The sequence below is a fragment of the Hyperoodon ampullatus genome (genome assembly GCF_949752795.1).
Source record: "Hyperoodon ampullatus genome assembly, chromosome: 14".
NCBI classification, from domain to species: Eukaryota; Metazoa; Chordata; class Mammalia; order Artiodactyla; family Ziphiidae; genus Hyperoodon; species Hyperoodon ampullatus.
In genome coordinates this window covers 12,867,757-12,883,232 of record NC_136927.1, presented here as the reverse complement: position 1 = coordinate 12,883,232, position 15,476 = coordinate 12,867,757, and the positions used below count along the sequence as shown (strand labels likewise).

At 38.3% G+C, this 15,476-nt stretch overlaps 1 pseudogene across 1 annotated transcript; it reads right to left on the bottom strand.

Annotated features, from left to right (window-relative positions):
• Positions 1 to 9,508: 9,508 nt before the first annotated feature.
• LOC307063380 (large ribosomal subunit protein eL21-like) lies at positions 9,509 to 9,991 on the bottom strand (annotated as a pseudogene). Its single transcript has one exon. The product of its transcript is annotated as a large ribosomal subunit protein eL21-like (transcript).
• Between the last annotated feature and the right edge of the window lie 5,485 nt (positions 9,992 to 15,476).

Below are 15,476 nucleotides of genomic sequence, written 5' to 3'. Positions count from 1 at the left end.
CCTAGATCCTCGGTCCCCAGTTGGTCTGACATGATTATGCTGCCAGCCAGTGTGTAGATGGAGCTGTTGTTAATGGGCAGAAATTGGCTTTGCCTCCTGTGTCTATTAAGAATGCTTTCATCAGCAAGTACTAGAGTATCTAAGTAATTTCGGTTTGAGCTCTTTCTAATGAAAGTGCAGTCCTTGTATCAGCTATATAGATGTCACCTGGGAGCCTGTTAGAAACCTGGACTTTCAGGTCCCGCCCTAGATTTGCTGAAAGAGAATCTATATTTTAAAAAGATCCTCAGATAATTCAAATGCACAGTAACATTTAAGGAGCACTGATTTAAACAATAAGGGCATTTTTTTATCTAATAATAAATTCAAAGATGGAGGGTCTTATTTTGATTTGTAACCTTTAGTATTTGCAAATACTAAAGGAGTATTTAGGGCCCAGGGTCCTGTTTCCTCATGGTGGTAAAATGGCTGCCAACTCTATGCATTTTATCCTCTCTTAGCTTCATTGAAATACAGCTAGAAAGGGCTTCCCTGGTGGTGCAGTTGTTGACAGTCTGCCTGCCAATGCAGGAGACACAGGTTCGTGCCCCGGTCCGGGAAGATCCCACATGCCACGGAGCGGCTAGGCCCGTGAGCCATGGCCGCTGAGCCTGCGCATCTGGAGCTTGTGCTCCACAATGGGAGAGGCCACAACAGTGAGAGGCCTGTGTACTGAAAAACAAAACAAAACAAAAAAATACAGCTAGAAGGAGACAGGGGCAAAGTAGACATGGAAGGAGGCAGGGACAAAGGACTTTTTCTTATGTGGATTTTTTTTTTTAATTTTGGCCACCCAGCAAGGCTTGCACGATCTCAGTTCCCTGACCAGGGATCGAACCCGGTCCATGTCAGTGAAAGTGCTGAATCCTAACCACTAGACCACCAGGGAACTCCTAGCCTTTTTTTTTTTTATTAAGAAATAATTTCTTTCTCAGGAGGCCTGCTACAGCTTCCCCTTGGTTCTCATCATCTAGTTTTGTGTCAGATATTCATACATTAGATCAATTACTGACAACATGAAACAGGAAGGCCTCATTTGCCTTTTTTCTTGACCAGTGCTGTCCAAAAATAATATAAAGCTAGCCATATATATAATTTAAGATTTTCTAGTAGCCACATTTTTAAAAAAAGAAAACAAAACAGGTAAAATTAATTTTAATAATGTTTTATTTAACCCAGCATATCTAGACCATTATCATTTCAACATGTAAGCAATATAAAAAAAAAAATTGCCAATGAGATATTTTATTTTCTTTATTTCATACTAAATCTTTGAAATCGAGTCCATATTTTATGCTTATACTACATTTCAATTCAGATGCTAAATTTTCATTAGAGATATTTGATCTGTATTTAGATATCAATTGAAAAGGTGTTCACCAAGTTGCTCCATACATAATTAAATATTTTCCAATAATCAAATCATGTTTCAGATTTTAAATTTAATTTAATTTAAATTAAATGAAAAATTTGGTTCCTCAGTCACATCAGTCACGTTTCAAGTGGCTGGTTGCTGTTGTATTGGAAAAGGCAGGACTAGGCCCTCACTACTCAAAACATGGCCCAGGGACCAGTAGTGACAGCATTTTCTGAGAGCTTGTTAGAACTGCTGAATCTTGGGTCCCACCCTGGATCTATTCAGTCAAAATCTATATTTTAACTTAATTTAATTCACATTAAAGCTTAAGCTGTACTCAACTTTGGCTAGGATTTAAAATGACTGGGAACTTTAGAAAATACTGTTGCTTACATCCACCCGAGAACCTTGGAATCAGACTTTCTATCGGGTCCAGCCATCAATATTTTATTGAAGCTTTCCAGGTTATTCCAATATTCAGCCAAGTGTGAGAACTGCTGGTCTAGACCAATCCTGATTCGTCCCCTCAATTCAGACACATTGCAACCCCAGCACTATGGTAGTGGTAGTTCTTAAGTAACCAAGAGTGGTTTCCATATTTGCTTCCCTTGTTCTGTGGATATTTTCTGTAGGGATCCGTGTCTGGCTGGTATCTGCTATACTTGCTTGGGTCACACTCTCTTGGTCTCTTTTCTCCATTCAATCTGGCTAACTCTTTCCTCTGTTTCCCAGTCAACAGTTTCACCATAGCTTACCTTCCTTATTCTCCCAGGTAGCTGACACGTTAGGCTGTGCTGATCCGTATTCAAACCCGATCTGGAAGCCCATCAAGGGCTGCCTTTTCTTCCAACTCCTCACCTCTGCTCCAGCCCTAGTGAAGATGCATCTTGCTTCTTTGTTGTTGTGTTATTCATTGCCTCTGCCTCAGTGTTTCATCCACAGTGTCCTTTTCTTAGTTCTTACACTTCCCACCTTATACATTTCCAGAATTAATTTCCTTTAGGTGCTCATAATTCTGCCTTTGTTTCGTTGATTATGTTTTGCCTTCTCATTGATGATGAGCTCCAATGAGGTGGATATGAAGTCTACTCATTTAAAGCAGCTCTGAATCTATGAGCTCTAACTGAGATGTGATTTTTATGACCATATTTGGGTACCTTGTAATCTGCTCATGTATCCTTCGTCTGGGTTCCTGGAGACTCAAAGTGTACACAGACCTCAAAACATAGGCTTGCATATTTACATGCCTCCATTGCAAACTATACCACCTGAGCTTCTCTTCTGAGGCGGGAACTTTAGCAGCGCAGACTTGGAAAAAAATAGGTGCTTCTCTACTAGGAACCTTCACCTGGGAGGCTCTCATTAGTACAGACAAAGCCAGTTTAAAACAAAAGCCTATTCAGTTTGCCCAGCTCTAAGAGGCGCTGTCGTGGTCATGTGGACTCATGAACAAAGGGGCTGATTGACAGCCTTTTGAAATCTAACCCGTTTCTTGGTAGAAGGGCTTCTGTACAGGATACATTTCCACGATGAGTAATTGCTGTCAAATCTAACAAAAGGACTTCTCTAAAATGTAGGCCATGTAACATTTAGGCTATGTAATAAAACAGCTATGTCTTAGGTAGTATTTATTTATTTAAATATTAAGAGAATCCTATCAGCTTCTGGAAATTATTATTAAAGTATAAATGTTTTTATTCGAGATTGTGTAAACAAGTATGTGAAGACAGCACTTGGAGAAATATAGGAGTTAAGCAATAATGGCAATTCTTACTCTTACGTTTGAAAGTAAATCAGTATTTTAACTGTGTAAACTCCATGATTTAAAAAGTCTTAGTTTAGAAAAATCTGATTTTTGAAATTTAAAATTGTAAGTTATATCAAAAATATTTTTAAGTCATGAAAAAATCTATCACATTTATGTGTTTTTTCTAATATTTATATTGCATAAAAAATTAATATGGTAAAGTCCCCATGACATTTTTGAATAATCATTAGAAGTGAACTATTCAAAGAAGCTCCCTGAGAAATATGGTCCATATGGCTCAAGTTATGCATAGAACAGCAAAATATTAAAAGTATAATTTTAGCTTCCTTGTATTAGAATTAAGAAATATCATGAGGAACCCCAGACATTTTGGAGGACTGGAAAAACTTTGACTTTTCTGCAATCAAACACTCTGTTCAATAAAAGAGGAAAAGCTAATAATTAAATACACATTATATCTAGTAAAATACACTTTTATGCCAGCATATATAATGAAGTATATCCAATTTGACCAATAATATATGTAACACATGGGTGTGTTGTGTCTTGCATTGTTCATAGCACTTTGACAAATAATCTTACCATCCTCTGTGGCCCTGGGCAGAGTCAGTAACATTTTGGTTCCATTCCACAGATTTGAAAATAGAGACTCAGAGAAGAACAATATATACCCCAAATCAGCAGAATGTAAGATTAGAAATAATTCATCTTGCTCAACAGCCGGTGTTCTTTTCACTGTAGTATGCTGCCTCTTTATTTCTTAGGGCTCTCAGGCAATAGAACTTTTTAAGCTTTCTGGGCTATGAGACGTTAAAGGACTGGCCAGCGAGCTGACTGCTCCATGGTGGATTATATCAGCCTGACAGATTGCTCCTATCTCCTGACAGAACCTCAGTCCCTTTTCCTGTAATTCTGAAAACACTAAAGCTTTGAAATTTAGTTTTCCCATAAGTTTGGCATAAATTTAGTGACAAAATTATGCCCAAACCAACAGGAGGTTATATATAGTCTTTATTTATCCCACTTTGGGTGAAGAGCTCTAGGTTTCACTGCATAAATATTGGTGTATTTTCTAGGGATCCACAAACTTTTTCTCTAAAGATCTAGATAGTAAATATTTTAGGCTTTGTGGATCATACTCTTTGGCAACTACTCAACTCTACCATTGTGACTAGCACAAAAGCAGCCAGAGACAGTATGTAAATGAAGGCATAGCTGTGTTCCAATAAAACTTAATTTACAAAAATAGGAGGCAGGATGGACTTTGACCACTGGCCATAGTCTGTCAACTCCTGGACTTAAGGGTGATGGCTAGATTTGATGGGACTATTGCATAATGTATTATATTTGCACCATATTACCTTTCTGACATTGAAACATATCAGACCCCAAAGGATTTTGGTAAGGGGCTATGGGCCTCTATCTAAGATTTAAAGGAAATATTACAGAAGAGAAAGTCATCTCTATTTTGGTCAAGCACTAAAGTCTTCGTATACGCATGACTGGAGGGCCAACTAAAGTTCAGGTATTGCCAGTGCATTAGTCAAGAATGAGTGCTGTGAACCAGAAAGTATTTAAACACATAGGTTCATATTTGCCTCACATAACAGTAAGTTCAGTGGTAGGTAGTACAGGGCTGGTTCAAGCTAAGTGGTTCCCTCAGAAATCCAGCCTCTCTCCATATTAATTCTCTACCATCCTTAGTTGATAAGCCTTCATCCTGATGATCATTGTCTCATGGTTGCAAAATGGATGCTGTACCTCCAGGTGTCACATACACACTCCCAGCAGAAAGCAAAAAAAGGAAGTGGGGAACATTGTATCTATATTAGAAAAGCGGAAACTTATCCCCAAATCTCAACATTTAGTCTATCACTGGACTAAACAGGGTCACAAAGCTACCACTAATTATAAGGAAGCCTCTGGAAGCAAGTATTTTTAGTTGGGTTCGTTTTCATTACCCACTGAAATAGGGAGAAAAGATATTGGGTGGACAAGTTGCACCATCTGCTGAGGCATCTGTTCTTGTTTTGGTAGCTGTTACATTTCATTACAGATATTTAACATTTTATAGTCTTCTCTCCTGGGCAACATATCTTTTTAAGTATCACCAGTGTTAGCAGTGTTTTCCATCTGAGCTGGAAAATTAAATAACATGATTCACATTTTTAAAATGTAAATGTTGTGTAATATGAATGTATAATCACTTGAGAATGGATTTTTCAGAAATAAACTTTCCTGAGGATTTTAGTGTTGGAGGATTTTGTTTAGATGGGACCCTTAGTATGTGTGTTTGCAAGGTTTGAGGAAAGACTGAGGTTGAAATCAGTGGAAGGCAGCTTACACATTCAGCCTCGTAAGCAAGTCTTTGTTCTCATGGGGGACGATTGCACAGTAGAGCAGGATTTCATGGCATGGCATGGTGAACTCAGAGAGATTTAAGATAGAACAGTCACTCAGTAACTTTCTTAACTATGGCTCTGCTACAAGTCTGAGAGAAAAGCAATTAGATAGGCACACAGAGACCATTTTAGTTTTTACATGTGTGTCTTGGGATCTTTTTTTTTTTTAACATCTTTATTGGAGTATAATTGCTTTACAATGTCGTGTTAGTTTCTGCTGTAACAAAGTGTATCAGCTATATGTATACATACACCCCCGTATCCCTTCCCTCTTGAGTCTCCCTCCCACCTTCCCTATCCCACCCCTCTACGTGGTCACAAAGCACCGAGCTGATTTCCCTGTGCTATGCAGCTGCTTCCCACTAGCTATCTATTTTACATTTGGTAGTGTATATATGTCAGTGTTACTCTCTCACTTCGTCCCAGATTACCCTTCCCCCTCCCTGTGTCCTCAAGTCCATTCTCTACATCTTTGTCTTTATTCCTGTCCTGACCCTAGGTTCATCAAAACCATTTTTTTTTTTTTTTTAGATTCCATATATATGTGTTAGCATATGGTATTTGTTTTTCTCTTTCTGACTTACCACTACTGGACCTATACCCTGAGAAAAAAGAATCATGTACCACAGTGTTCACTGCAGCACTATTTACAATAGCCAGGACATGGAAGCAACATAAGTGTCCATTGACAGATGAATGGATAAAGAAGATGTGGTGCATATATACAATGGAATATTACTCAGCCATAAAAATAAACAAAACTGAGTTATTTGTAGTGAGGTGGATGGACCTAGAGTCTGTCATACAGAGTGTCTTAGGATCTTTACCCTCCTGTCTGAGGTGGTATTTATTGTCTTTCTGGACACAGGGCACTTACTTGTTGTTTTTTTTGTTTGTTTTTTTGGGGCATAAGCTACTGTAATAAGAAAGGATAGAGGTACCCACACAATTTCAAACGTCTCTTTGCTTTAGCAGCCTATCCTAAAATGGTACAAGTGGGAATAGCATGAAAATAAATAGATTCATTTATTGATTTGTTTAGACCTTAAATGTAAGTGAAATTAGTTTTTCTTCAACTAAGTTCTGTAACACTGAATTAATTCTAGAATCTGTTTCAATGTAGCCATTATGACTAAGTTATAACAATGATCTTTGATCTGTCAGATAAAGCCTAATTTTGAAATAATACCCATCAGACCCTCATCTGCCATAATTTTGAAAACTGCAGAAAGAAAATCCAGTTTTTAACCCAAATAGTTCATGGTTCTTAGGGAATCCAGAATTAAGTGCCCACCAAGAATTAGTTCAGAAGTGACCAGAAATGGAATGGTCTGCATTTTGATGAGGAGAAATGAAGAAGAAGCCATGTTGGTAGCGATTTGAATCTGGATTACTCTGTGGCGTCCAGATCATTCATTAACATGGTCAAACAAACTAGAATCAGCAGATACTGATGAAAAACAGACAGCTAAAAGAGAAGGATCAATGTGAACAAACCTATCAACTGAGCCAGAAGAAACAGAAATAAATGAGAAGAGATAAATCCTTAAAATAATTCCAAATTTTATCATCAGGGAAAGTTAAGAACAGACTCCTATGGAAGAGGAGTATCTCCAGACCAAAAAGGGATTCTTGGAAATTAAAGTGTAATTATTGACTTAAAAAATAATAGTATAGTGAAAAGATGAAGAACTCTTCCAGAAAAACGGAGCGAAAGAACAAAGAGTTGGAAGATATGAGTGAAAAGATGAGACATGATAGTGGTCCTACATTTTCTTATAGAGGGTCTGGAAAGAGAAAATTGAAAAAAAAAATTGGAGGAAATAAAAGATACATTCACACACACATTTTTAACTTTTCCAAATATTCAGACAACAAAGGCTCTCTGAGTGCAAAGTAGGTTGAGTAAGCATATGAGTGGATCGGTAATTAAACACATTTTCCTGATATTTCAGAACACCAAGGAGCAGGAGAGGATGCTAAAAGATTCCAGAAATGAGAGTGGGATAGGGAATTGACCACAGAGATGATTTCTAGAGGACAAGAGAATGATACCTTCTTGGTTTGGTAGGAATTTTGATTCTGTTCCCAACAAACTGCAAATTCAGTATGAAGGGAAAATAAAAGCATTTTAAGACAAGTAAGAACTAAAACATTTGCTCATCCCCAGTTCATGCCTAAAAGAATTAATGCAGCAAAATAAAAGAGAGAAATGTGGGTTCCAAGGATAGATGGATAAACTAAACTAATACAAAAAACAAGAAACCCCAAGACAGTAGCTCTTTGGCAAATGTTTAAAAGAAAAAAAAAAAAGCTGTCAAAAGCAGAATATGATTTTTAGGGAGCTCTAAAATCCTAAAAGCAAATGAAATTTCTATAAGAGAAAGTGTGATAAAACTGCATGTTCTGGGCTTCCCAGGTGGTGCAGTGGTTGAGAGTCCGCCTGCCGATGCAGGGGACACGGGTTCATGCCCCAGTCCGGGAGGATCCCACATGCCACGCAGCAGCTGGGCCCGTGAGCCATGACCGCTGAGCCTGCGCATCCAGAGCCTGTGCTCTGCAACGGGAGAGGCCACAACAGTGAGAGGCCTGTGTACCGCAAACAAACAAACAACAACAACCAAAAAAACCCTGCATATTCTCAGTTAACGGAGTATTTAAGTCGGGCCCTTCTCGACTCAGTTTTCTTTGTTCTGGTTCTTGGAGCAGCACAGGTGAGAGCAGTGTTGTATGGCCTTCTCTTCCTTCACATGTACAATTTGTTTCTGCAGAGAGTAGTTACCATGTAATTTTCATATTGTAAATGCTGTTCATTTTGCAATTTACAAACATCACTGTGTAAAAATGTTATAGTACAGAACATGGTATAAATGATAAAACTTTGACAGTGTGAGAGTAGTAGTTAGCTAGAGAAAAGTTGGGAGGTGGAAAGGGGAAGAATATGAAAGGAGATAGAGGGACCCTAATCCCTCATTTTACAGAGAGAGTGAGATAACACTGCCTCAATTTGGTGCGTTAAGAAGAGAGGTTTAAACTGTCTACAGATCAATTGAAAAACAAAATATTATATAATATTAGCAGTGGTGAAGAGAAGGAAAAAGAGGGAATGGCATACTGTGGAGTCAAATGATAATTTTTAAGTTGACACATCAAGAAATAGGGGTTTGAGCATATTATCTGGAGGTACACTTTCCAATTCAGTAGCTACTGGCCAGGCAAGGTTATTGAGCCATTGACATGCGGCTCATCCAAATTGAGATGTGCTCTAAGGAAAATACACATCAGATTCCCAAGGCTTTGTGTGAAAAAAAAGAATGTTAAAATACCTCAGTCATTTTTAATATTGAATAATGTTGAACTGATAGTATTTTCAGTCTATTTAAATAATATATTGCTAAAATTAATTTTACCATTTTTTTTGTTGTTTTTAATGTAAGTATTACTAGAAAGTTTAAAATTACATATGTGGTTCGCTAGAGTTCTATTGAATAGTCCTGCCTCTAGAGAGGTAGAGAGGTAGACTAGAGGAGTTGAAATCAGAAATGATCAATTTATTTGTACCATTGTGGGAGTAGACTGGTGTGATGAGAAAGGAAGCCTTTTTGTCTTATACTTTTATATCTTTTAGAAAATTATTTTTATTAAATATTGAGCAGTCTCAAAATGATATTTGTAAAATATATGAAAAGCATGAGGAAGAACAAGATAATAAATATTCTTAATCACCACCCAGTTTAAGGAAACAAAGAAGCAAAAACAACCCACCATTTACATTGAAGGCATTTCTCCCTCCCACCCCAAGATCCTGGACTGTTTTAATTTTTATTATTGTCATCATAATAAAAATAATCATATGCCTTTCAAGAAAGTTTTTAAGTGGAGGATATCTCTCTCTCTTTTTTTTTTTTTAACAGTCCAGGTCTTTTATTTTCTTTACATCCATCATACCATGAATTCATAGGGATTGGGCTCCAACAGTTCAGGCTCCTTTCCATTGCTTCTCACGAAGTGTGCTTCTCTGGGTGGGGCAGGCTGGAGCTTCAGTTGAACCCAAGTACCTTTCTCTTTGGCTTCCTTCTTTTTCTGATCATTTTCCTTCACCCGTTTCAGGAATCTATCTCAGCTCTTAGAGTGCTTAATATGCTTGATACACACGTTAATTCTCTTGGCAAGAATCTTGCCCTTAACTTGTTTGTTTACAATGATGCCAACCGCATGCTGGGTAACATTGTAGACTCTCCCAGTTTTGCCGTGGTAACATTTGTGGGGCATTCCTTTTTGAACAGTGCCTATTCCCTTGATATCTACAATATCACCTTCCTTGTAAATTCGCATATATGTGGCCAAAGGAACAGCTCCGTATTCTCTAAAAGGCCTAGAGGACATGTAGTGGATGCCCCTCTTCTTTCCCTTTGTGTTGGTCATTTTGGCGAATTACTGGAAGATGGCAGTTCCGGCCAAAAGGCAGGATATCTTGCATAGTTTTTTTGTTTGTTTGTTTGGGTAATTTGGCAGTATTAAATTTTAAAATGGCTATGCTATTGGAATTAGTAGTTCCCTTTGAGAAATGTGTTTTATGTGTTCCAAAAAATGCAAACTGCAAAGAAGTATGTAAAACTTGATGTCATTTTAATTTTTCTTAAAAACATGTATGTTTGTATATCTACTTTATAACTATGTGTGTACACATACATATACATGTATATGCTGCCATACACATAGACATGATATATGTATGTATACACACGAACATATGCATAGTCAGTACCTGGTAACATTGCTTATCTCTCATAAGTCTGATTGGAAGGGTATTTTCTTGTTTTATATATTTTCAAAGGCAGATGATCATGCAATTATAATTTTATTTACTTAGTGGTGATCATTTTCTGTATTTTTCCACAAGAAAATGCTTGAAGAAATAAAATAAATATTTAAATATGTTTGAAGAGTTAGGGCGTTTTTAGAAGAAAACACATTGTCTTAGAAGGTAGGAAGCAACATGTTTTGAATTAAAAAAAAAAAGTTAAGTTACACAAAAAAGTATTAAAGCCATCATTTTTCTTCTCCCCCACCCCGTGTATTAGTCCAAGAGACAGGTGTTATCACTTTCAAATCAACCCTAAGGTTGATGCCTTATCTCATCCTTTCAGTCTAAGGCACTTGGAAAGAACACAGCAGTCTTCCTCCAGTGCTTCCTTTCCGACACAAAATTTAAGAAGCCTGTCAGCAAATCACATTAATGTACTGAACTGTACTTCCCGCAGGACAGTCAAAACAAAGGAGATGCATGAATCATTTTAATTTGCTGAATGTAGGCCATGATATATAGGTAATGTTTACTTTTTCTCTAATTATACGTGTTCATGAGCACTGAAAGGAATCTTTTTTGAGGGGTAGGGGGCAGAGCGCCACGCAGCTTGTGTGATCTTAGTTCCCCAACCAGGGATTGAACCTAGGCCACCGCAGTGAAAGTGCCGAGTCCTAACCACTGCACTGCCAGGGAGTTCCCTGAAAAGATCTTTTTTACTTCATAAAATTACAAAGAAGAAATGAACTATTTACTTCAATCCTATCATCCAGACATAACCACTAATAATATTTTGTTATATTTATTTCTAGTATTTCCAGACATAAACATAAACTATACTTTGAAACTTTGGACATATCATGTGTATGTCTTCTGTTTTTTTCCCCAAAACCATTATATCTGGAGTGCTTTTTCATGGCAATGAATATTCCTCATAAGCATAGTTTTAATAACTTTGGCATAGATCATTTTAGAGAAATCAATGAAAAATATATTATGAGTTTAAATTGGAAATGAATATATTGCATTTTTATTGGCTTTGGGATTGAACATATTTGTTCTTCTAAGGGAGTTTTAGTATACAATTGATACCATAAGTGAAAAGATAATGAAATGTTGACCTTGTCATAATCAATAGCAATTTTCTTAGCTGTATTAGGTGAATGGAAGTCTTTATGGATGTGGGAGACATGTCCAAAGACACATCTTGAATGAAAACAGATGGTTGTACACTTTTGTACCCACCAATAGATGAAAAGGCAGAAACTTCACTAATGCAGAGTGGCGTGGAGCTGTAACCATGCATCTCAGGATAAAAGTGAATCTAGATTCTGTTCTTATCTCAAGGAGGCAGAAAGTTAGAGGCTTATCTTTGCTGGGCTGTTTACCCCTAAGGGATGACTCATTTGGCATAAGCTAGCCTTGTCAAGATGAATTCCACCGGTACCAAGTCTAATACATATCATGAAAGATGGGATGTGTTGGTGGTTATGGAAAGGGGGGGTGTGTGGAATTATATCTTCTGAGGTCAAGTGGATGAATGGGGTTGGATGGGTGGGGGAAGGAATTGTCTTTAGGATAGGTAGGAATCCAGGAGCTGGTACCACCTGAGGAGAACCACTGGGTTTTTATTTTAAGCGGAAGATCAGAGACATTTACAAGGATTATAATAAGGAAGAGTGTGATAAGGCAAGATGGGAGGATCAAACAGGTAATCAGGTGAATGAGAGAGTGGAGAGAGGAACTCATAAAAATCATAGCTCCCACCTCCTGGATGCCTTCTGTGGGCCAGCCACCTGTCTACTGTGAGTGGAATGCGAGTCACCTGCTTAGCAGGGGAGTGCTGGAGGAATAGGCCGGGTTTCTTTCTACTTGGCATGTAAGGATAATAAGGTTGAAGGAAATGGGAAGGAAGGACATAGACTGAAGTAAACAGAGCCTTAATTATTAAAAGAGTTTGAAGAGTTGACATTGACCGACATTTCAAAAGGAATTAAAGGCTCCTTTTAAATGACTCACAGAAGGTCATAGGATTGTTCACAGGTAGCCCCAGGAAGTTGCCCACCACTACTGGATATGGACGTGAACTCTTTATTCCTCTAAGATCCTGACCTCTGGGACAGGCAGTGTATTCTCTGATGAAAAGTAAAACTACCTTCCCTTTGCATTAGGATTTGTAGGCTCCCTCTCAAGCTAGTTTAAGCAAGAAAAAGGGGAATTTATCAAAAGGATGCAGGGCTGTTTCCAGGGATCCCATGGTAAGAAAGGAAGAATCTGAAAATAGGAACTAAAAAGCTTTCAAGTAGCCAGGCGGCAATTGAGGTGCTCTCTCATCTCTCATCTCTGCTCCTCCAGTGCTATTTATCTCTGTCCCCATTTCTCTTTCCACATGAGGTACAATGACGGTTCCAGAGGTTTACATCCCCTGGTTCAAGCAACTCATGACTGGCCCTCGGAGGTCTGACCCCAAATTCTCAAGAGAGGAAGAAGCTGATTGGCTCAGCTTGAGCACATGTATGTCCATCCTTGGTCCAGTTAGCTCTGGCCAGTGGTAAGGTCCTAGCACAAATATGGGTGCCATTGATATGCCATGGAAATGGGTCAGATAATAATTCTCAAAGAAGTTGTGGGCTCGATGGGCTCTCCAAAAGTGACAACTACCACTGACACCTTAGTAGATGTGGGTCAGGGGACATAGCCTTTCACCATCACTGTGTTTTCTTTTCCACCAAAAATGATATCTAGCTCCTTGCACTTGAAAATGTGGTCCATGAACCTGCAGCATTAGCATTGCATGGGAACTTAGAAATGCAGACTCTTAGGCCCTACCCCAGACCTACTGAATCAGAATCTGACAGTTCACGAGATCTCCCAACAATTGTAGGCCATAAATATTTGAGAAATGCTGATTAGACAGAGGGGCAAATTAAGAACCACAGATTAGGGCTGTTAAAAGGGCTTCTTCCAGAGAAGGGTGGCGGCCAAACTGTTTTGTCTGAACTTCAGCTGAGAGCCTTCCCCTGCCCTCACCCAAGCTTCCTTTTGAGTGCATTTCTGCTGGAAATTCAGAGTTCAGGATGAGGCTGGAGAGAGATGCCAGTGTCTGATGTGGGAACCATACTGTATGCTGTCCTGTTTTGGCACTGAGGGGTGATCTGTGGGGTGAAAAAAGGAAAGAGAAAATCAATAAAGGTGTTAATATCATCGCCAAAATGGAAGTATCGGCAAGCCTGCTTTTTTTATTTTAACATTTTTATTGGAGTATAATTGCTTTACAATCGTGTGTTAGTTTCTGCTTTATAACAAAGTGAATCAGTTATACATATACACATGTTCCCATATCTCCTCCCTCTTGCATCTCCCTCCCTCCCACCTTCCCCATCCCACCCCTCTAGGTGGTCACAAAGCACCGAACTGATCTCCCTGTGCTATGCGGCTGCCACCCACCAGCTATCTACCTTATGTTTGGTAGTGTATATATGTCCATACCACTCATTCACTTTGTCACAGCCTACCTTTCCCCCTCCCCACATCCTCAAGTCCATTCTCAAGTAAGTCTGTGAATTGGTACAGCCACTATGGAGAACAATATGGAGGTTCCTTAAAAAACTACAAATAGAACTACCATATGACCCAGCAATCCCACTACTGGACATATACCCTGAGAAAACCATAATTCAAAAAGAGACATTTACCAAAATGTTCATTGCAGCCCTATTTACAATAGCCAGGAGATGGAAGCAACCTAAGTGTCCATCATTGGATGAATGGATAAAGAAGATGTGGCACATATATACAATGGAATATTACTCAGCCATAAAAAGAAACAAAATTGAGTTATTTGTAGTGAGGTGGATAGACCTAGAGTCTGTCAATCAGAGTGAAGTAAGTCATAAAGAGAAAGACAAATACCATATGCTAACACATATATATGGAATCTAAGAAAAAAAATGTCATGAAGAACCTAAGGGTAAGACGGGAATAAGGGCAAACCTGCTTTTAATTAGGTAGTCATTATCTTGAAGTTAATAAATGTCACTTATATATTAAGTCACTAACCTACCTCTGTTTTTATGTTCAGCTCTGCAAGTTATTAAAGTCCCTAAAATGGCACCTTTTCATAAAGCTTAAGCTCTTTTTGAGCTAAACCAACAACTTTTGATTATGGAGAAATTACTAGGTTGATCGTTTAGAATATAGATACCCTCAAGAAACTTACTAGGTAGAACATCTTTGGCAGCAATTCAGAAATCCATTCCATTAGCATTTTGGACTTTGAAGTCTAAAAAGATGATTTTCAGACACTCTACTTTGCAGGAATTCTATTTTCCTACTTTTCTCTTGTGTACTCCTTAAAAGAATCCTGGAAACTGACGTGGGTCACTATAACCTGCCATTGCTGTTAAATCAAACTGCTCATTTGCAGGGAAACATTTATTATTTAGTAACTTAACCAGAAATCCATAAAAAAATAATTACTTATAAAAATCCTTGCTTTGTAAACTGCCAGAAGCGACCAGATGGAAATAACAAGAATTTCTAGTTCTCCAGGCAAACAGGAAGCTCCACCTCAGTAGGACCCTGCTGACACCAATTCAGAACTTTTTTTCCAACTTATTTTGTTGGAATAGAAGTATTTGGGTTTACCGGATCAGACTGTAATTTTTGAAGCCAACTGCTCTAATACGCTTGGTATTCCAAGTGACCAAATTTCTATATTCATTAAAAGAAAGTATCATTTTGTCTGATGGTTTAACATCCTTATATTGGATAGAAATATAGAAGTATCTGGAAATCTCTGAGTACTGTTTCTCATCCTTGGCTGCACATTGGAATCACTGGAGAGCTTTGACAACTACTGATTCCTGAGCTGCACCTCTAGAGATTCCCATGTAATTGCATGCAGCCTGGGCATGGGGATTTTTAAACCCTCTCCTTCAAGGAGAACCATCCAAGGTTGAACCATCATCTTATGGACCTGTTCATCAAACAGTCCCACTGAGGGGCATTTGCAGGTATGCTTGTCAAAATGCAGACTCCCAGTTACCAGCCCAAGAGAATCAAATTCAATAGTTTGGGGACAACTTTAAGAATCTGTATCTT